Source organism: Corvus kubaryi, unplaced genomic scaffold, assembly GCF_017639235.1.
Source record: "Corvus kubaryi isolate FWS band 111438036 unplaced genomic scaffold, C.kubaryi_AGA036_p1.0 split3-73, whole genome shotgun sequence".
NCBI lineage: Eukaryota > Metazoa > Chordata > Aves > Passeriformes > Corvidae > Corvus > Corvus kubaryi.
Window position 1 is genome coordinate 47,114,497 of NW_024582091.1, and position 22,539 is coordinate 47,137,035.

General features: G+C 39.4%; 1 long non-coding RNA gene across 1 annotated transcript; it reads left to right on the forward strand.

The window, feature by feature from the left end:
• Positions 1-6,268: 6,268 nt before the first annotated feature.
• On the forward strand, positions 6,269-20,850 carry LOC121659259. The gene is made up of 4 exons (XR_006014236.1): positions 6,269-6,561; positions 13,938-14,010; positions 14,158-14,346; positions 19,756-20,850. It is a non-coding gene; the product is annotated as an uncharacterized LOC121659259 (long non-coding RNA).
• Positions 20,851-22,539: the final 1,689 nt, after the last annotated feature.

Here is a 22,539-nt window from a genome sequence, read left to right on the forward strand (position 1 = left end):
TGCGTGTTACATTTCTTTTTTCCCCCCCTCTGTATAAAGAAAAACCTCTCTGTGAAAAAGAGGGCCTGTACTTGGCATGTAGCATAGTAACATGAGCATAATAAACAACAGTGGCTGTCCCCATAAATAATAAAAGGAATGTTTCTCCCCACATGGCAGCTTTTCAGAGGAGAAAAGGCAGGGAATAGGTAGCCCTCTTCTAATGCGCAACCTTGCAAACTCTAATCCCCACTTTTGTTGTTTTCTTTGGCAAGCCACCAGCTGGTGGAGAAGGAGGTACCTCTCTGCTCTGTGCTCCCTTCTAACTTTTATTCTCTTTCTTATCTGTTATGCCTTGTGCCTGCTGGAAACTCAGAGGCTCCTTAAAACGCAGCTGTATTTCTTCCCTCTGCCTGTGCGGTGTTTTACATTCTCCTGACTATGGAGACGCGCTCTGCTGGTGATGAACTTGGACTCATAATATCAGCATAGAGGTGAAAATAGACCATTCACAGCTTAACATCCTCCTGATTTACGTTCTTGCAGCAAAGGTGATGAGCTCGATACAAGTGAATAACTGTATCATTGGAAAATGTTTCTGATGTTGTTTCAGCTGCTTAAGTAAAAATGTTAAGTTTTCTCACCATTAGGGACATGATTTAGTGGCATGTCAAGATTTCCCTTTTCTGGCCACTCAGTTCAAACTTCAAATATATTGTAGTTGGCTTCAGTTTTCAGAGCCATGTGTTAGCTACTGCAGTAGCTGAAAATGCATGCAAATTATGCCTTTATTCTGGCTGAGATTACAACATTAAAACAACAACAACAACAGAGAAAAGCCTGTGCAGAGAGTATCGTAAATAATTTAGCTTAAGTGAATGCTGAAATTAGTCAAGGCACCACATTGCTTGGCTCCAAGCAGTCTATTTACAGCCAGATATGTAGAGTACCCTCTGGCCAAAGCCTAGGCTTACAAAAATGGAAAGCAGGAAAAACAATATGATCTTCTTTTAAAGAAGCATGTTGGAATGATCCGTGGGGTTAAATATACCTAGACAGGGCTCTGTGCCATAGCTCCAGCAATCTTGGGAGAAAAACAAACTGTTTATAGAGAGCCCTGAGCTGGGGAAGGAGATAATGCAATATGCTCATGTATTATTGGCAAGTGCTCTGAATGGTACAGGCGAGCTAAGTGCATACAGTATTATCTTGCATAATTATTGGGTCACTGTACTGTAAACTAAGTGGCTTCTATACTTAGCTACACTACTGTGCTCACTGCCTGATTAAGGACTAGATCCAGCTCTCTCTCCCACCCGGCTGTATTTACACTGAGCTCAAAGGATCGATTTGGGGGCTACTAATTCTTCTTGGGGTGGCCTTCATTTCTGAATAGCTGAGATGAACATGGCAAGAGAGCAATGGGCATTCGTAGTCATGGTAGTAGGGATGCTCCCACTGCAGCCAGGCACAGTAGAGCCTTTCCAGGGAGTCCAGGGCTTGAGGACACAGCGAGTGGACAAATGCAAGCAGATGACTTGGATCATTTAAGAGAGACAACAAGAACTGATGTGAACGATGGACTAGACTATTTCATAGCTAATGCTTTGTTTTCATGGATCAGAAACCCTAGAAAATCTCATCTCGGGAGAAAGTATGTGTTTCCCACACATTCCTTTGAATGTGGTTATTGTGTAAGGTACCACTTGAGGAGAGACTTCTACCACCACGGTACAGCAGATCAGGGAGCAGGTTATCTGCATGCTAACAGGCTGAAAGACAACTCTGACAGGCAAAAGCTGCAGTCTGTGGAAGGGGAAGAGTGAGGGGTTTTTTTAAGGGTACTTTCAGAACCAGCCTCCTTAGCTCATTTACGAGTCCCAAAGATCAGGTGAAATAGTAATGGAGAATGGGGGGAACCCAAAGATAAGCTGTGGCTATCAGGCAACAAAGTGTGTGTGCATATATATTTATGTATCCTCAGAGAGCTTAGCAGGTTTGTTGAAGTGACAATGGACTGAGCTAAAGTCAAGAAGAGAGGCTGTGAAAGCAAGGAGTGAGGGAAGGAAAAGAAGCTAAGATTACAGACTGGGATGAGATGGAGGCCAGGAACTGAGACAGAGAAATGGGAAGTAGAAAACACAGTGGGAAGAAATGAAGTTGAGAACAGAAGACAAATGGAGAGAGAATGGAAAATTAAAATAATATTAATATTTTTGTTGTTTAATGGAAGAATAGCAGCTTGAGCCTTGGGAAATACACAAGGTGAGAAAATAAATGAAACCTAAAACTAGTGTAGAGAAAGTAGTGCAAGAAATCATTGAACAACACTAACATGGCAAAAGAGGTGAGAAATCTGTCCCAAGATACTAGTGCAGTATGTACGTTTACTGACAGGCAAAAAATGGTTTAGATCTCACATCCTTAAGATACATTCTTACCCCTTAACCAAGGATACCACTTCTTCTAAATGTCTGTGCTGCACTGTGATAGGTCCCTACCAGTCCTTATTCTGAAAATTCACAGTATAGGAGTGAACACAGAGATAATTAAAAGTGTAGGATTTATATATACCTGTATCATCTGACGTATTACTAATTCTTTTCAAATCCCAGATTAACAGTGAATTTCTAGATCATAAGGCTAAGTTAAAAAGGTTTTTGGTAACTATGTCTTCTTTCATTTCTGGTTTCATGGGAAAATGTAACAACAAACCCTAAACATTAAGGATTTCCTGTGCATACAGCCACTGTCTCCAAGGCTGTCACTGGGTGTATCATATTGTGTGACTGCTGCAATAGAGAATTTCCTCTGCCAGTCACGCCTGCCCTGTCAATGATGTCCACCATCCAAACAAGCAGACATGTGGAGAGAATGGTCTCTTGGAGAAAGAGGAGATGGTGAATGTGCTTAGGTAATAGATAAAGGATCTTTGTCACATCCAGCGAATTCCCAGTGCCACTTTCACAGCAGGAAGAAAAGGCAAGAAGAGTCTGCTTTTATCAATTCCACATGAAATCTTCAAATCTAGGTCAGATTCTTCTAACCATCTATGTTTTAAGCTCTACAAAAATATTTTTTCCAAAGATTGAATTCCATTTGTGAACCATATAAAAAAAAAGAAGCCAAGGTCTGACATAAAACCTTAGAAAAACTTCATTAAGACCTTCAGCCTTCATATAACCTCATTGAGAAGCAGTGGAAATAGAGGTTTAACCCATTCACCTCTCTTCCTGTGCAAGCCAGAACAGGGCTCTGGGCATGTACATGAGGAAGTGGCTTTTGCTGCGTGACAATGCATAGTGTGCTACAGATCACTGCTTCTCATTGGACTTGAACTGGCTGTGAACCTTGTGGATGGATATGGTACTGTGAAACACTGTTGTAATGATGCTTCTGTTTCTCTCTTTTTTTAAGCTGAAAACTGCTGGTGTAGTCCTTAGGAGCCCAAAAGTATATCACTTTTATGGCACAAAGGTTCATCTTTCTACTACAGTGAACCAAGTCCACTTAGGCTAAGTGGCAGGTAGTTTTAATTCCTTGGATTTGTTTACCTGCTTCAGAGAAGGGAAGTTATGAAAAAGTGAGCTTGGTTTTTGAGATTGAGTGGCGTGGCTTTGTAACACTGTAAGTGAAACATGATGTATGCTAGCAAAAAGCATGTCCAAAGCAACTTTTTTGTTAGAACTGTTTGGTTTTTTCACTTTTAAAGACATGAACTCTGCCTTACATGTTTAAGATTAGGGAACAAAACCTTACCTTACTGCACAGGACTATTTGCCTTATTGCCTCATGTTTGCCTCAGGTGTAAAACCACAGCAATGAACAAGATGCCACTAGGGCTAGGTACATTTATTAGAAACTTACTGCAAGTCAGAAAATCTCACAAGAAGATGAACTTGCTGTTTCCATGAGTAATCTTTCAATCTTTCCTTGTGGAGGGGTCAAGATGCACAGGAGCTCCTTGCGAATGTTAAGGTGAGGTTTAAACGAAGGTTTCAACAAGCAGAAGTTATTTTTGGAGCCTTTATATCTTCAGTAAGCTCATGCATGAAACAAGTTGCCATGACTCAATAATATTTTTTTTCTGAATCCTTGCAGGCCTTGTTTGGTATGTTTTGTGGGAATTAAATTACACTTACAATTCAAACCTGCAGTGTGTGCATGCGAGGTAGAAGGCTGCTTGGAGGGAAAGTGTTATACACTCAGTAACCTTTTTGTATTTATTTGTTCAGCATGCTAGCTCTTGTGCTATTTGCTGGGAAGGAATGCCTACACAAAAAGCTACGAGGTGGCTCAAATAAAAAAGCCTAGAATGTTTTGAAAGCCTCCCCCTTGACTTTGGACTGAAGAGATCTGTAGAATTTTTGGCACATTATAAATCTGTGTTTACTGAAAAGAGAAAAAACCCTACCCAGCAGCCCCACTCTGACTCTGGGTTTATGTCCATTGAAGTCTACGCCAGGCCCAGTTTATAGAATGTCAAGTGCTAATAATTCACAATAGATCCAAGAGAAAACTTGAACTGCATTTTGGGTCAAAACATGTAGTTTTAAAGTCTAAAAATACTATGCAATTTGATCTTAATTAGAAGATCCAAGCTCACATCACATCATCACATTGTTCCAACTCTTCTCCTAGGAACTTGAATGTAAACTTTGTGTTTAAATATAAACCCACCTCTGGGGTTGGCCTATTCTCTTTATTTATTTTATTTGCCAAGCTGCTGAAAAGGTCGCGTGCACAAAAAGAATGCCCCGCTCCTAATCTTTTTAAGCTATTGACAGGGTAGCTCATGCAAAGCACTTAGTTTCATTGTGTCTCTAGGAATGGAAAGCTAACTATTTTTCTTATTCCCCAGTCCTTTTCTTTCACACTGATGTGTTTATGTTTTTCTCTCTTAAATACTCATTCTGGCCCTTGGTTACAGACACGCCATTTTGTATGGGACATAGATGTATGCTACAGTTTAGAAGTAACCTGGGCACAAAACTCTTCTTCTGACAAGATAAAATCTTTCCGTATGAAGTCCTTGCTAATATCAACAGAATAAGTTGGCTTTCATTACACACTACTTGTTTTAATCCTATCTGCCTGTTGTTCATATTCTTCCTGAGAATGGGGGCAGGAGAACTTTGGGAATAGTGAATTGTGTGGTTACCTAAAGTATCACCAAACTTGTAATCTAAATTGGAGCTCTGATGATGAAATCTAGCACTCATGCATGTGACTTTGTGCCATTTTCTGCATGATGCCTTCTCATTTTTCCTGAACTTCTGTTTTCTACATTTTCTTGGAAATTTTCACACCCCAGTCAAAGTCCCAAGGATGGGCTTAAAGCCACCTGCAAGGTTTGTGCTTATTCTTTTGGTTATCCAATTAGCTGTGAATCAGAACTGAAGTATCCAGTTGCTCTTTGGAAGAACTGAATTTAGGATATCCACTGGGGACTGGACCCTTGGACTGTGGGTAAAATCCCTGCTGAGTGCACACCAGTATACGACCTGGGAGGCAGGAGAAGCCAGGGTGATGCTGCCACATTCTACCCCACCTCTCTTCTGCAGTTCCTAGACCGACTAAAAAATGTTGCTCCTTTGGTACAGTGCCACATACAAAAAGAAAAGTGCAAAACATTGCTGAAGTGGAATTTAATGAGCCATCCACAAAACACACCTGAGGAAGCCCGGGTGAAAAACCAGGGTTTTCTAGTTCTGCTGACATCTGCTCAGGATGGCTGCCACTGGTGCAGTTGAGCTTCTCCACAGCTGCTTCCTTGTAACCCCAACCTGAATTCCCCAGGCAGGTATCCCTGGTTGTCTGAGAGGCTTGGTTTCACATGGATACACTGAATTCAGCACAGCAGTGCCAGATCCACTTTTTCTCAAGGATCTTCTGGTCTGTGGATCTGCTGGTATGGATTTCCAGTGACCAACTTCTAGCAAGGCGAATGGAGCTCTTTGTCTCTTCACTTCTCTTTAGATACAAGTTGTTTTGGAGCAGATGGAGTTATCTACACGTAGCAAGGTGAGCTGTGTGGTATGTTTTGAGGAAACGCCCAGAAAGCTGATTCTGCATACAGTAGCAGGAACAGGACACGCATTAAGGGAGGGGCGGGGGAGATTAGAGCATAGATCAAAGATTAAATAAAATAATGCAAGATTAAATAAGCATAACAGTAGTAAAAAAAATTGCCAGATTCAGAAGCTTGGAAACCTCCCTGGTAACCAGGGCATTACAACTGCTTAAACAGAAAGCCTGTGAGTTGCTTTATTCTGCCCTAGTGGAATACACAGACGTATCTTGTACTTGCTGGCCTATTTTATACTTATTTTGTGTGGATCAGGCACAGAAAATGCTCAAATGCAGTGCAGGAATGAATCTTTAAAGCATGCTACAATGTTTTGTTTATTCCTCCACATTATCACTGCAAACTCGATCATCTTTCCTGGCATTAAGAGACTCCACAGTTGCTCTACTCTCAGCACTGCCTGATAACAGGAGATTTGTGAAGACATCTCTGTGCAAAAAAGAAGGGAGTGGACAGAAACAAACTTTTCACAGTGATGCAAAATTGTATCAGTGGTAAGTCTAGGAAGAAACAGGTCTTAAAAGCTCCTGTTGCCTTTGGAACAAATTGGGAGGGGGAGGAAGCAGTGTTCATTTACATTGTAAAATCTTAATTTTTAAACAGAGAGAAAGAGAGATGTGTTTAAGGAGGGAGAATCGTGTCTTTTTCATAGCGATACTTTTCTTTCTACCAGTAGTTCTAGAATTTCCATTAGAGAGAAAAACAAATAACAAGGCTGCCAACCACAGAGATGAAAGAAGAAGCCAATGGAGAGGAACAGATTTTTTCAAATAGTACAGCAATGACAAAATACCAAGGCTCATTGACAGCATTGTCAAAGCTTAAAATTATAGCTAATGATACAGTAGTGGCTCTCTGGCATTTTAAAACACCACAGCACATGAATTTCTCACTGCATTTGCATTTTCCTTCTTCTCTAGACAGCAACAAACTTAAACTGATTCTGCTGCTAAGTAAAACCAGCCAGTGTAAAATAATTATCATCTCAGACTATAGCATAAATTGGATCAGGTAATGCTCTGTACACTTTGTTATCAGCCTGCTGGGAGCAAATATAGCCCAGCAGTATCAAAAGTCATTAGTTCAAGTCAGGACTTGGGTGACTGAGCAGGTGGAAGTTTTACATGTCAGATGGAGGAAGCTTAATGCAATATTGAGTAGCAGTTACATAAAGTCTGCTAGGGTGATACTGCTCCTTTACAGACAGGCAAGCTGCAGAGGTTAGGGAGTTTGAAGTGGTTAGAAAAGTCATGTAGTCCACAGCCATAAAGCTTCTCTTTAAGTTCTGTTGAATTTGTTTTATCAGCAAATTGTTGCTAATGAAGTAATTTGGTAAGTTTCTTTGCCTGCCTCTCCATCTGAAGGCAGGCTAATTTACACCACAGTGCCAGGTTTCTCTCTTCCTCACCATCATTTGGCACTGAACTGTGAATGGGATTGAGATTTACCATTCATTCAGTGTTTTGTTGTGAATCTCATCTTGCATCATCCACTTCTGTGCATCTGATCCATAAAGAGCTGGTACAGACAGCCAGTGCTGTGTACTGCTCTCCCTCAGAGTGAAATGCACTACCAGCCTGGGGACTACACCTCAGATATCACCTCTGCCAAAACCTCTGACACTGGGCTCTAAACACAAGCTCTTTCTTTCTCCTTCCACTTTGGGTGCCAAGAAGAAGGTTGTTTTTTTTTTGTTTGAACTATGCAGTAACTCAGGAACCAGGTGGGATGCAGGAGGCCCTACATTAGAATTTCCTGTAGTGGCATGGGTGATCAGAGCATGCATGTAGGAATGACTTGGGCCCTCCCTGGCTGAGGAGGGCTCCACATCCTAGTCGATTCTTTCCTGGTGAATGCTGTAGGCTACTACACAAAATGGAGCTGTGTCCGCTGGTTTAAATAAGTGCCGATAACCAACAATTTGAGGAGAGAGAGCGCATGGAAACAAGTAAAGGGAGTAAAAGTAGAGGTAAGAAATTGTATTGCCTCTAAGCTACTGAGAAATAAATCATTTAAGGAGAAGGGCGTTCAACACTGAGAAATGAAAATGAGAACACCTAAGATAGCAGCAAAGTTGAAAGACCTGAATATGCTCATTTGAAGGGTGGGGCAGAGATAATAAATTAAAATAATCGCTATATTTGAAGAACTAGCATGTGAAATGGGATCCAAAAGTAAAGATTTTGAATAAGAGGCTCTGACTTGGTCAGATAGTAAGGAAAGGGCATAAATAGCAAACATGTGCCTATAATTAGGATAAAGCAAGACTACAATGTAAACAGTTGGATCCATTGATCATATCTCAACCCTCTGCAAGACTGGTAAATATTGAAGGAAATATAACCAAAGATATTGAGAAAAATTTAAAATAAGATCCAACATATACTTTAGGAATAGATTATATAATAGTGATGAGGTATATGTCTTTACCAGTGGTAAAGGTCTTGCTGATAAGGAAAGCATTAGAACCAACTGCTTTGGATGTTGAAGAACACATCAAGGAAAAGAAAAATTAATGTATTAAAGATGAAAATTAATAGGAGAAAATGAAAGGTAGCTAATGGACTGGGTAAAGAAGAGGCAAAAAAAATTTAACCTAAAACCAAAGAGAGGTTAGGATTGCTATCTCCCTCTCTGGTGGACAGAAACATGAAAGTCAGTACTGGCACAAGAGTGCAGTAGTACAAACTGCCCTAAATAAATATATTTAGAAAACATCAGAAATTTTGAAACATCAGAGGAGAGGGTAGCAGCTGCCTAGTCAGTATAATGGAAGTAGCATTTTAAGATAGAACTTTGCAAACAAATTGAAGTTTGATAAATTATAGACTACAAGGCTGACTGTGGTAACAGGGACACAGTCTTGATGAACCAGGCGATCCTTTCCAATCCTTTTTTCTAAACTGGAATACAGGAACTGGGATACTTGTTGACCAGTCTTCTAACTGATAATGCCTGAGATGATAATTTCTAATACCAAATAACATTAAGAAATTAATGTTATGAAAAATAACATTAAAAAATGAAGTGACTTGTTCCTTTATCACCTGTTACTCTGAAGGAAGATGTAGAGAAGAGAGGTATAACCTTTTGTGAGCCATAGGACTCTGTAAGAATGCAGATGTTTTTTCTGTTTACATTGGACAGCATTCTTTTGCATATCTCTAACATGGTAGTGTTTTAAATAGATAAACGAGTTGATCACAAGGATAAAAATTATGATAAACTAATAAAAACATTTGCATTTTTAATACACATTTTTATTGTATAACCAGAATTACATGTAATAGAAATAGGCCTGGAGAGGGGCTTAGAGAAGCATTTTAATCTATTCCCTGAGGGATGAACTATACCCTACAGCATTCCTGACACATGTTTGTACATTAAGCTCTTTGTAGATGTCTCCAAAGGTGGAACTGTGTGAACTCCAGCTATTGCAATGCTTTTGTTGCACTCACTGTCTAGAAAGGTTCACTTAAGCCAGTGCTGAGCAGGGCAAGATTACTTTCTGTATCTTGCTGACTTTACTCTTCTTTGTAAAGCCTAATATGACACTGCTTACTCTGAAGTTCTTCCTGTTTTAGAAAAGGATCATTTCATGAAGATGAGAACATGGACCAGCTAGGCACTTTTGAAACAAAGAACTGAAACAAACTAATGTGAGTGATCAGCAAGAACTGGCCCTCAGTAGAAATGTTTTAAATAAGCTGTTAATAAGAAAAAAAAAAAACCTCCATAAAATTAAAAGGCAGAGGTTTTGAGTTTTAAAGGGAAACATAGAAGCACAAATAACAAGGACAGTTGTTTGTTCATAAATTTCAATATCAGATTGAAACTTTGTGGAAGAGTGGAACTTACTAGGGAGAATACCCTGTAGAAATAAACCAGTAAGCATGAGTAGAATATTTAATTTCTTTTGTTTTCCACATATTGGAAACTAAAGGAATTCTAGTAATAGTTGTAATTTTTTCTAGTAGAAGGGAGAAATGTTACATTGAGAGTATCATGGAAGAGAAAAAATATTCATGCAATGGAACTGTTACGCATTTTGAAATAACGCAGTGTTGCATTTGACCTACTTCCCAGCTTCTGCTGTTGTTGAGACAAGGGGGGGTTCTGTTTTCAGGTTGTTTTGTGTTGTATGCATGCCAAAAGGCAATGGCTCCATGCTCCCAATGTGCTTCCATTCAGGACCAGGTTTTCTTCATGCATTCCAATGAACCTGTTTTGCAGCAGGGGGAAGGACCCAGCCTTTGCCCAGGTTAATTCTGCTGCTGTTTGTGGTTTTGGAGAGGTTTTTCTACACATAGATTTGCTTGTAACAAATCAGTTTGTTGCTGTGCTGTCCTAGTGCTTGCCTTTTCATTAAGGCATTTGTAACGTCTCTGAGTTAGGTGGATAGCACTTAATTTTCTTACCACAGGAATAAGTAAATACTTTAAAGGTAGACATCTTCCTACAGAACTAAAATGTTAGGAATTACAATCCTCAGTAAATGACTTTATTAACAGTATTTCAGGCATTACACCTGACAGAAACCTGTTGCTTACTTCTTATTTTCTGTTTTTACCAGAAAGATATGACAATGCCCTCTTTACCTTGCCAGGGCAGGAATATAAACAGTACTTGCTTTAGATCACACACAGGTAACTGCTGGGCATTATGCAACATGATTAAAAGACACATGGTACTGCTTTCAGTATCTGCTGATCACTCTTAAGTAGGGTATCTTTAAGGCACCTGTTGCCACCACAGTCCAGGTACCATGTGTTGAGTAGAGACAGGAAAGAACTCTGCTCATAAAATTATCTTGATTAATGAGGGCTCTATTTTGAGATGGGCTGTAGAGCCAGCTGTGGTTGTAGCTGTGCACCACAAACTGCTGCTTGATACTTCCTGCAGCTTTGTGTTCCTGCCTCAACTTCTGCATGGGTTATTATAAGGCAGGTGGAAGAGTTCCTGCTTGCACAGGGTGGTCTGCATAGCATTGCAGCCAGGATGATGTTCTGAACAATTTTGCCCAATAATACCTGGAGTTATTATGCCATGAACACAAGACCTCACTACAATCTACACTAGTCAGCTCCACAAGGTCAAGGACCAAGAGCCTTCAGATTTACATTTGAAATGCTCTCTTACCTAGCACTAAACCAGGAATTAATGCTCACAGCTCTGCTGACTTTTGTGGAGTTTAAAAAGTTTATTATTTGTTTAAAAAACACAGTAATGAGGCTTCTTAATATACATAACTGGTTTCTTAAACAAGGTGGTGTTTTGGGTTTTTTTCAAACTACTGATATTTTCCTTTAAGTACAAAGCTTAAAAGTTGTATGAACTTAATACTTAGCCAAGTAACCATATCAGAAGGTATCTCTGCCAGCTACATTACAGGGACACTGGAGCTCTGCTCAGCAAAATGTTTTAAGAGTACATTTGAACACAGTGATTATCTGATCTGCATATTTAAAGGAAGGGCACTGGATTATCTGAAGAAGACATAAACTGATATGGATACTGAACTCTACTGTATTTCAATAGCTATTTTCAGCCTAATTTCAGTGCCTAGAAGTCATGCCACCACAATACTGCTAAAAGTACTTCCCAGTGTAATACCCTAATTTTTTTCTTCAAAAATTTTATCAAATTATTGCAGTTTCAAAATTGTCCACTTTTTACTGTTTCTCTAGGAATTACAAATCCATATGAATAAAAGGCACTGTTTCTCCCAAGAATCCATGAAAGTTCTTATTCTGAGAGAGACAACTGCAATACAAAACACCTTACAGGAAACGTAGGTGTAGTATCTGCAAGCCAACTCCTTTATTGCAATGCATGGTATTTTAACACTGTACACTATTATATTATTGCATCATTGAAGATTGCATGTTCTTTCATTTCAGCAGAAAATTACACACTTTGCTACAATTTTTTTCTCCTCCCTTTTACAAATATTTCTATTTGGTTCCGCTCTGAAATGATACCCGGTATTGTTTTTTCATGACTACATTGCTTCATGGTGACTACATATATATAATTTTCTTTTATAATTTGTCATGCCTCAAAGAAACAGAGAGCACTTGTAGTTAAATTGCCCAGTTACATGGCCATGTGTTCTGTATAATTCTTTTTTTGAAGCTGCATTGTCTAAGCTGCAAACTACAAATTGACTTATGCTGCAGGTATGAGAAAGGCTGTAGATTAAATTAGATGAAATCACAACTCAAAATTAATGACTTACACATTCATAAACTAAAAGCTGGATAAATTAATGTTTTATCACAGATGAACAACCAAAAAGAAACCAATTATTTCGGACATCTTGACTTAGATATTTTAATACTCAACTCTTGTGCAGCACATGTGTTACTTGTTCTTTATACAGGTACCTTATGAGTCTCAGCTGCATTACCCTAACACCGTCGTTTAACAGTTTTCACACCTGTTTTGTTTTCTTGTGATCTTCGTTTGGTTTTTTTTCAGGGTTAGGATAATCATAATCAAAACAATAACTAAAACCTGCTTTCTTTTCTGAGTCCTTTCCTGTATTTTATTTTGGAGTTTCTTCTCTCCTATATAAGCTGATGCATAAAAGCTAGTTTAGATATAAAAGTACTGATTTGTAAAATCCCAAAGTTCCTTTGAAACACACTAATTACTCGAATATTTATTGCCTCAAAAATGCACAGGTTCTTTGGCAATTTAATGCATGCATTGCCTTTGTAGGCCTTCCTTATTCAGAACGAAAATTTGCGCATAGTACTCCAGCAAGATTTCTGGATGGAAACACTACTCCTAAAAAATAAGATGAAACTTTCTAAATTAGAAACAAAGTCTGTTTATGCTTTTGGGCATCAAGTATTTATAAGCAAGCTGAAAAATGATATATAAAAAAAGTTACTAACATTGGTTTAAACCTTCTCTTTTTTTTTTCCTGAGGATGATGGTCTCGCTAAAATAAATATTTAGTGACAATTATTTTAATCAATAACAGTTCAATGCATGTACAAATTTCAGATTACTACTAGGTACTTGATTTTGGTAGTTAGGAAATTGAACCAGATGAGACTTCTATGGTTCATTGCACGTTGTTCCACAAAGCTGCAGTAATACATGTTTATTACATTTTATTACATTTTTAAACTAGTTTTCACTCACCATTACTGGTGGAAGACTATTTCAGAACTTCATTTCTGGGATTAGAAACTTATTTTTGCTTTAACTGCAGAGCGTTGCCTACTACTGGGACAGATTCTGACAAAGATTAACTGAAATGAGTAGGAGTTTTGATTGGAGAAGGGCTGATGATTAAACTTTAAAATATGTCATGCATTAGGAAGCTCCCAAACTGAGATCTCAACTGGTGGGAGTTTTTATGGTTCCATTACTACAGCTCTTTTAAATACACAGTGCTGAGTTAACTGTTGGTGAACCTGAACTGTGATTCCGGCCATGCCGTACCTTAGCCTGCTCCCTGGGGCTGGTTTCTCTTACAGGTCAGCACATCTTAGCTTGGCTGCTCAGCTTGACTTAGCCTCAACATTGCTGCTGTTGCCAACAAATCAAACTTTCCTTTCTCCCACACTCTCAGCCAATGTGCAGGTAAGTGCTAAGGCTTCTTTGCAGTCCCATCTCAGCACAAAACCTGCACAATTCTAATTTGCATTCAGGTCTCCTGTTCAACAGTAGCAGATGACAGCCATACAGTGGAATTGAGACGTGACTCATATGTCATTATTCTCCATGATATTACGGATTGCACAGTGCTTATGTCCAGCTGAACAGGTGGCTCTGGGGTTTACTAGAAGTGTGCAATTTTAAAAATTATTAAAAACTTTAACCTGATTAGTGGTATCTGTATACAACACTGCAGAAATCAACACAGGACCTCAGAAGAGTTGGTGAAGAGGTGAATTTTGAAGAAAAGGGAACCTCTGACATAAGAGGTAGGAAGAAGGCTGGATTTTTTTTTTTTTTAATGGACAAAACATTCCTTTGGAGCCATTTTTTCTTGCCATCTGTGGTCTCATAAGTTTCATGCAGTCAATAAATTTACTGTTTAATGTTTGTTTGTTTGTTTGTTTATTCTGTAGGGCATTGGGACCATGACCAGGTCTTCACTAAGCAGTGGGCCATGCAAATAAGATATGAAAAGAGGACTGTGGATCCAGATCTGTGAAACCCCATGAAATCAGGAATTTATTAACAGTGGAGTAATGAAACCTGTTTTGCCTGTGTCTCAAGGCTGGTGTTTCCAACAGATTCCCTCATGTGTCAAAAGGGTGAGATTAGATCCATCTTCATTCTTCCCTTTTGTAAGGACATCACTGTCAGCCCAGACACTTATTTTCTGAAAAAATCCTGAACTAGAAATGTGTCTATCTGAAACTGTTCAATGGGCTCTGGGGCTGTAGCTGGGAATGCAGAATGAGCACAAACACTTGCAGGCTGTGCACTCAGCAACCTTGCACTTTTGGAAGACTGGCTACAAGGACAAAGCTACTAAAGATCAGTAAAAGACCTAATTTGAAAACAAATTATGATGTTTTCTGAATAAAGGTTTTTCCCTTTGAAAAGGCAGAAAATACAATGCACATTCATTGCCTGGTGATTCAGGTGTGAAGCAATGCTAAAGGAGTAGATTACACTTACTGTGGAAGTCTAACACATTTTCTGTGCAAGGATATTAGTGAGAGGGTTCCTGGTACAGCTCCACTGCTGCTGGGAACAGCCTAAGTATTAATGCAGAATCCTGCTGTGACCACTGGTGCTTCAAAGTACAGAATCACAAAATCATAGAGTTGGGTCAGGTTGGAAGGGACCACAGGGGGTCATCTTGTCCAACCTCCCTGCTCACGCAGGGTCGTCCTAGAACACATGGCACAGGATTTTGTCCAGACACTTCTTGAATATCACCAGGAGGGAGACTTCACAACCTCTCTGGGCCACCTGTTCCAGTGCTCAGTCACCTGCAGAGTAAGGAAGTTCTTTGTCGTGTTCAGGTGGAAATTCCCATGCATCAATTTCTGCAAATAAAACTGGTGAAGGATCTGGAGCACAAGTCCTATGAGGAACAGCTGAGGGAGCAGGGGTTGTTTAGTCTGGAGAAATGGAGGTTTATCACACTTTATGACTACCTTAAATGAGGCTATAGACAGGGGGGCTGATCTCTTCTCCCAGGTAACAAGTGATAGGATAAGAGGAAATGGCTTCAAGTTGCACCAGTGGAGGTTTAAATTGGATATTAGGAAAAATTTCTTCAGTGAAAGGGTCGTCAAGGATTGGAACAGGCAACCCAGGGAAGTGACAGAATTGTCCCTTGAAATTCAAAAAATATGTAGATCTGGTGCTTATGGACAAGGTTTAATGCTGGACTTGTGAGTGATAGTTAACAGTTGGATTCAATGATCCAAGAGGTCTTTTCCAACCTGTATGATTCTATGATCCTTGCTCTTAAGGATACACTGTCCTTGAGGTTGGAGGAAGTGGTGCTTGAATATTGACTAGCTGTCTTGGAACTATATTCCCTGCACGACCAGTTCCCATGGGATTCTTCCAAGAAGGCCACTGAAAGTTAGCTCTCCTGAAGCGCACAGTTCATTCTTACTTGCTGCCTTTCTTCCTCCGTGCAACACACTGAATCTCACGGCCGCTGTAGCCAAGGCTGCCCCCAACCCTCACATCTGCAGCAAAGCCTTCCCTCTTTGCTAGTACGTGGTTGAACAGCTCACCATTACTCGTTTTTTCTTATAGCACCTGTGTCAGGAAGTTGTGGTCAACACTTTCCAGAAACCTTCTGGACTGTTTGTGCTTTGCCATATTGTTCCTCCAGCAGATGTCAGGGTGGTCGAAGTCCCCCACAAGAACCAATGCCTGTGACTTTGTGGCTGCTTCCAACTGCCTGTAAAAGGCCTCATCTACTTCCTCCCCATGATTAGATGGCCTGCAGCAAACACCCACACAGGGTCACCCTTATCAGTCTGCTCTTTAAACCCAACCCATAAACTCTTGACTTGCTCATCATCCACCCAAGACAGAGCTCAATTCAATCCAAGTGTTGCTTCATTGCATAGAGGGCAAGTCCAGCACTGCCCCTCCCTGGTCTGTGTTTCCTGAAGGGTGTGTGGCCCTTCACACAAGATAGAGCAGTTCTGAACGATGACAGATAGCCCTGTGCTTTAAATGCCATAGCTACACCAGAATTCATACTTTGCCCCACTGTTGTTAGCAACAGAAAGGTTTTGCTGGAAAAATTAAAATTAACATGGACACAGTCTGGTAGAATTGTATTCCTTTTGGTTTTGAGAATGATGTAAGTTCTCTCTAAAGGACAGACCTACAACATCAAATATTCAGAGAGATTCTTAGCATTAAAAATAAATACACATCAGTGCACAATGCATACAAGAGAATTAGTTAGCTGACATTTATAGTGTATTTGCAATTATGTACACCTGAATGAGCAAATTCAGGTGCATGTGTGTAATGAAACTGTGCTTAAAAAGCTTGGCCTCCTGTCTGTCCTCTTCTCCAGGGAATGCAATGGTATATCTGGAACAGTGAGGCTGTTACTAAACAGTGGGAAAATTGCATTTGAAACTTGTGCTTGCAAAAAGTGTTTTTCCTTGATGTGCAAATCAATTTGCTTTTGGGGATCCAAGGATGCAAAAAAAGTTTTTCTTCAAATGAAATTTTTAAAAAAAGTGCTTCTGTAGCAGACTAATTAGTTTGCTATCTAAAATGTTTTGTTTAATGCCTGATTTCTTTTCTAAATATATAAATACCAGCCAGTGTTTTAAAGCTTCTGTAACTGTGAATGGTTCTGCTGTCCCTCACTGCAACCTACATTTTTATTACTTCTTCCCAAGAAATTTATTTTGCTGACATGGGCCCTAATCCAGTAAAGTGTTAAAACATATGCTTAATTTTAAGCGAGTTGAATAAAGCCAACAAAACTTTCCTATGCCTAAATCTAAGTACAAATTCGTGTTTGGCTTAGCTGGGGTTACAGTTTCTGGGCTGTGATCTAGAGGGCTGTGTGTATTTTGTAGAATGGACACCCTCTTGAAAGAAGAACAGAGTTTTGTGGAGTTTTAAGGTATTTTGTTATGTATCAGAAGATCTTGAGATGAAAAAAGTGCTAACAACTTAACACTAAATTTTTTGGACGTGAATGCATTCCTTTAAATATGTATGTCATGCATCTCCTAACAAACTTACCACAATTTCCTCTTCTACCTCTGTGTGACATTGTCATAGCTGAAAACAGCTGCGGTGGTAGCTGATTGTTTTCACAAATGACCACCTTCTTTTCTGTATTGGTTTTCCTAGTTGTATTGAGAATTTTACCTTGGCAAAGAGATGACCTTTCTTAATGCTAGTGCACTGATGATTTGGAAGTTTAGTATTTCTTAATGTTTTGTCCTATGATACAGAGAAATTTTTAACTGTGGGTACACACAAGTGATCTTTTCCCACAGAAAGGTGAAACCATGGGAGATTATGACTGACACATAGCTCAATCTGGAACTCGAAAGTCACACAAGTAGAACAGAAACTTGAGGATTCTGATGGACTAGCTAGAGGACAACTGGTTACATAGTGAAATGTATTCCTGCAATTTTCACTTCTGCTGGCAATCTCAGACAGTTCTAGGACATAATGGACCTGGAATCAGAGCTGCCTTCTCCTTACAAGGGCTTGCATGAGACCCAGAAGGAAACAAACTGGTACAGTGCGTATATAAGCTCACATGACCGATTCTGTGAGTTTTCCACTGAAAAGGGGGATCCAGTACCCCTCTTCTTCAAAATTGACTCTGATACCTATCAGCATTAGAAAGCTCTGAGTAGCCTTTTTTTTCAATGTGGGATGGCTTAAGGGCTTTGTTGTTTCATTTGTACCATGCAAGCTGTCAAGTACTGCCGCTAAAGAGAAGAAAGAATGCAGAGAATTTGTACTAAGCTTTAATTTTCCTTAATAGCAGGCACAGGATTTGTTCAGAGAGTTTTATTATTGGGTGATAAGTTAAGGTAATTACAGCAGTGGGGCAGAAGGCCAGAAGAAAACGGAGAAATCTAATACCATGAAACATTTAGGTTTAGAGAGTACTTCAGGCTATTTTTTAAAATATACTAGCCGCCTACCAACAGCCTCCTGCACATTTAGGGAAATTTAAACACAATATAATTATTGCACCTTGCGTGTTAACATATAATAAGATTAAGTATATTGCAGTTTGCACTCTCACTTCTCACATTTATAAAATGTGTAAAGGAAAGGGATGTGGCTGAAGTCACTGAGACAGAAGAGGTTAAAATCAGTAGCTAGGAAAAGAAAGAGCTGTAAGACATTCTGCAAGGGTTTTTACTATAAAAATATTCATGCCTGATTTGTATCTGGAACAGGGAAATCATTTGTTTGGACTTCAAGGTAGGTTTCCTGTCTCAACTCAGCAAGTTATACCTGTCCAGAAACACTTAAACCCTTTCTTTGTCTCAGGTTTCAACACAGCATAAAGTTTAAGCAAGTGATTGAAAGGGATTCAAATAAAGACGGACCTTAGCAAGAGACTAAAGGTGTCTTGCTGATCAAGACCCTAGAGACATGCAGCAACTATATACCAGTATTATATAAATCTTAAGAAAAGTGGAAATAAGTTTTTATCATTACTTTCTACTCCATTTCCCACATAGCATAGGAAACAGTGGATTTGGAAAGAAACATAATCTGTGTTTCTCCTGAAGTATTTTGAAGCCTCAAATGGTCTTGGCTTTTTATATTTTATGTCACTGAATTATCATAAAATAGTTTAATAAAAAGGTTTATGGGATCATTAAGTAATACTAAATTTGTCTCCCAAGTAGACACTGACTCAATTGTATGTCATATGAACATATGAGCTTTTATTCACACACTTGTAATTCTCTTATTCAGAGCACTGAAAGATGTGTCAAGGATGCACTTTTCCCTACTTACTCATATGATTGATTTAATATGACCATCTTTCCCAGTTTTAAAACAATTTTTGAAAAAAACTTCAGAATTGCTTTGGGTAGACAAAGATATCTTCCTTCAAGTGTAAACATTCTCCTAAGGTGCTCATGATCAATATAAACAAGTATGGTTTTTTACTGCATTAAAAAAACCAAACTTACCAAGTCTCAAAAACATGCTATTTCTGTATGTCATTTTAATAAATAGACTACAATAATGCTCCACTGTAACACAGGTCCCCATGCTTTTACAATTGAAAAGCCTTGGTAGGCTGGCTGTCCTCAAAATCTCAGTGGATTTTCCTTCAGCAAAGGCCTTATCCAAATCTTGTGAAGCTGCTAGAACTCATGAACCACTAAGGCACCTCTTAATCACATCCTTATCTCAAATGTCATGTTTGCGCTCTACTCCTAAATAGATGAGCTGTTGGGAAGTGAAAAAGCTGGTGCTATCTTTCAGAAAGGATGGCAGCAACCTGGAAAGGGAGGGAGTCTCAACATTAATAGCAGGAGCTTTTTGTGTTCTGCAGATTGCAAAGCAAAACATCAGGGCACAACAGCTTTTCGTAACTGCACACAGCTGGTAACTTCCACATGGAATGGGAGAAGTACAGCGTGTGAAATTTCTTGTGAAATAAGGTGAATTTCTGTATTTCCTTGTCATGTCATTAATTTAAATTCTAATTGTTTTTGTAGGAGAAGCTGTGGTTGCAGCCTCAGACTAGGAGCTTGCAAGGACTGTCCTTGGCCAATGAATGCTACTTCTGTTTTTGTCACCCTCCCAACAGGACTGACAGACCTCCTATCTAGAAGAACAAAAAAAAAATTGCCAGTTCAATGTTCAATGAAAAAGTGTCTTTAAAGCTGCCAATGCTACCTTCTTCTGCTGTGGAAGATGACTTTTAAACTCAATTTCAGAAATAATTATGCCAGTTGTTGTGGATTTTGACTGGACTCATCCTCTTACCTTTTCTAAAGAGCATTTTCAGGAAATTTCAGCATCAGAATAGTCAGTAGCAAGCTAATGAAATTGACTGTACTTTGTAGAAATAGCTTTTCTTACAATATGGTTAGAATAATTCCCCAATCCTATTTAAGATTTCATTTTCTAGCAGGGAAAAATATAAACAGTCTGATGAAAGTTTAAAAAACATGAACTCATACCTTTTATGGCAAAAAGGTGGGTAATCTCTCAAATCTTCAGGGAAAGAAGCAAGGCCTGTGCCTCATTGGTGACTGAGCTTTGATTTGCCCCACAGTAAGAGTTACACACAGAATTTACTGTTAGATAGATCTGCCTAGTTCTTGTTTCAGATATATAGGGAAACAGTTCATTTCTGAATCTCAGTACAAAAACCTAATTTCCTAAATAGCTGTTTTTTTGATTTTGCAAAAGTGTTAAAAACTGATTCAAAATTAGCTGCTATAGGAGGAGAGAAGAGCTACTTTAGCAACGGGCTCAGACATAGATGTGGTGTGGGGAGCCTGGAAAAGGGGAGAAGGGATGGTACAGCTCACTCTCATGATCCCAGTGCTTAAGCATTGCAGTAAATGCTGCTGATAGCACATTGAGAGGTGGTCTCACTTTCCTGTGGTAAATCCCTGTTTTAGCAACTGTAGGCAAAAGGGTCAAATATTTAACTTGGTATTAAAGTTAGCAAAATAAACTAAGTTTCTTGCGCACAAAACGTATTTGTGTAAGTATATCATCCTATCTGTCTGAGAGGTCAGGAATGGCTTAACAAAGTTTGAAACAGTTGTGCTGGAAGTGCTGAAGAGCAGGGTGCTTGAGCAATGACCAGGCAGACCATGAACTGCCTACAGCACAGTGGTCTCTCTCGAAAGAGAAAGGTTTGATTAATGTACCTGGACATTCAGAGTGAGGCAAACCCTGGTACAGCTGTGATCTGATGTTCCCACTGCATCTTCTTTCTAGATGCCCCATTACTTATTTTTGTAATGGACTGTCTCATAATAATTTCTGTCTCAGTTTGGGAAAATACTGTTTTATTTACAACGAACAAACAAGTATCAGTGATTCTCAACCCTGTATAAGCTTGACACAAGATAGGCTGAGTAAGAAGCTTTGAACACATGCATTTCATGCTCCATGCTGCTGATGTACAAAAGAACTGCAGACTTCTCTGTTGCAGCTTATGAAAACAACTGATTCTTACTGGAATCTATATACATACACACACCCCCCCCTACATTTCCACATTTTGTGAGGGAAAAAAAAAATGTCTTCCTCTTCTCCTTTTTTCTATTTCCCCCCCTCCCCCACAGCATAACAACTCACTATTAGACTCCTTGGTGTAGTATTCTCTCTCTCCCTGCCTACTGCAAGCAGTCAGTCCTTGCAGTTGCCGCCCTTGGGATTCTGACAGCTTTAACTAAATGCAGTTGAGAGGGATTTTTTTCACTTGTTAATGCTTTCATTCGTAAAATTTATTTTCAATCATTGCTGCAAATAACCATTGTTTCAATGGCAAAGTTGACTTTATTTTTTGTAACAGAACATTTAGCCTAAATTGTCAAAAGTAATTTAGTTCCTGCCTACAGGATACTAGATTTTTTTATTAGTTTATGTCATTCGCTGTTGCAATTGTTAATTGGCCAGTCTAACAGCTGAGGTCTTGCAGAGAAAGTGCAGCTCTCTCTTGTCACACCACTGAAATGGGTACCGCAAGAGATAGTTTTACGGTTTGAAATTATTATGGCCTGGCCATTTTGTAGTACCTTTCACACGCTGGCGTGTGCTGGAAATTACTGGTGCCTCTGGGACTTAAGGTGGCGGAGAAAATCTTTCTCTCTATTGATTCCAGCACAGTCCCACTGTATGGGGAAATGAAAGCTTCAGCACATCCCATTCCTTGCCAGGCCCATTCTAGGTTGTAGGGTTTCAGACAGTTTCCCTTTGCTATAGATGATAAACATTACTTTAAAATTATTTTTGTGTCTGACTGTATTTTTCAGAGTAAGATGACACAAGAATGGATGGATGGACTGTCTGTTGTTAGAGAACATGGACAGTACCTGCTCACTGCAGGGAGAAAGGAAATTCAGAAAGAGCAAGAAGTAGACAGTATAAGGTATCACAACCCTGAAACCCATCTGATTTACAGGATGATTTTACAAAATCATGAGAAACTTGTCTTTTCATTTAAGACAAAACTTCCCAAATTACAGAAATACAAAGACCTGCTTGGATACCCGACTAAAATTAAGGATGTCTGTCGTGGACTGGGCCAGGGACCCCTTCTGCAGGTGTTGGTGGAGCTGAAAGGGGAAGAGGGATTCACCAGCACACCGGGCCCCGCCCGCCTGGCGGCATTTTGGGGAGATAATTAGTTAGAGCTCTACCTCAGAGGGATGATGGAAATCACGTACTCTGTGTAAAGTGGAGTGTAAAGTGCTAGAAAGCGTCTGGCAAACCCCTCGAAACAACCGTTTCGAATTCGAAACGGTTGTTTCGAGGGG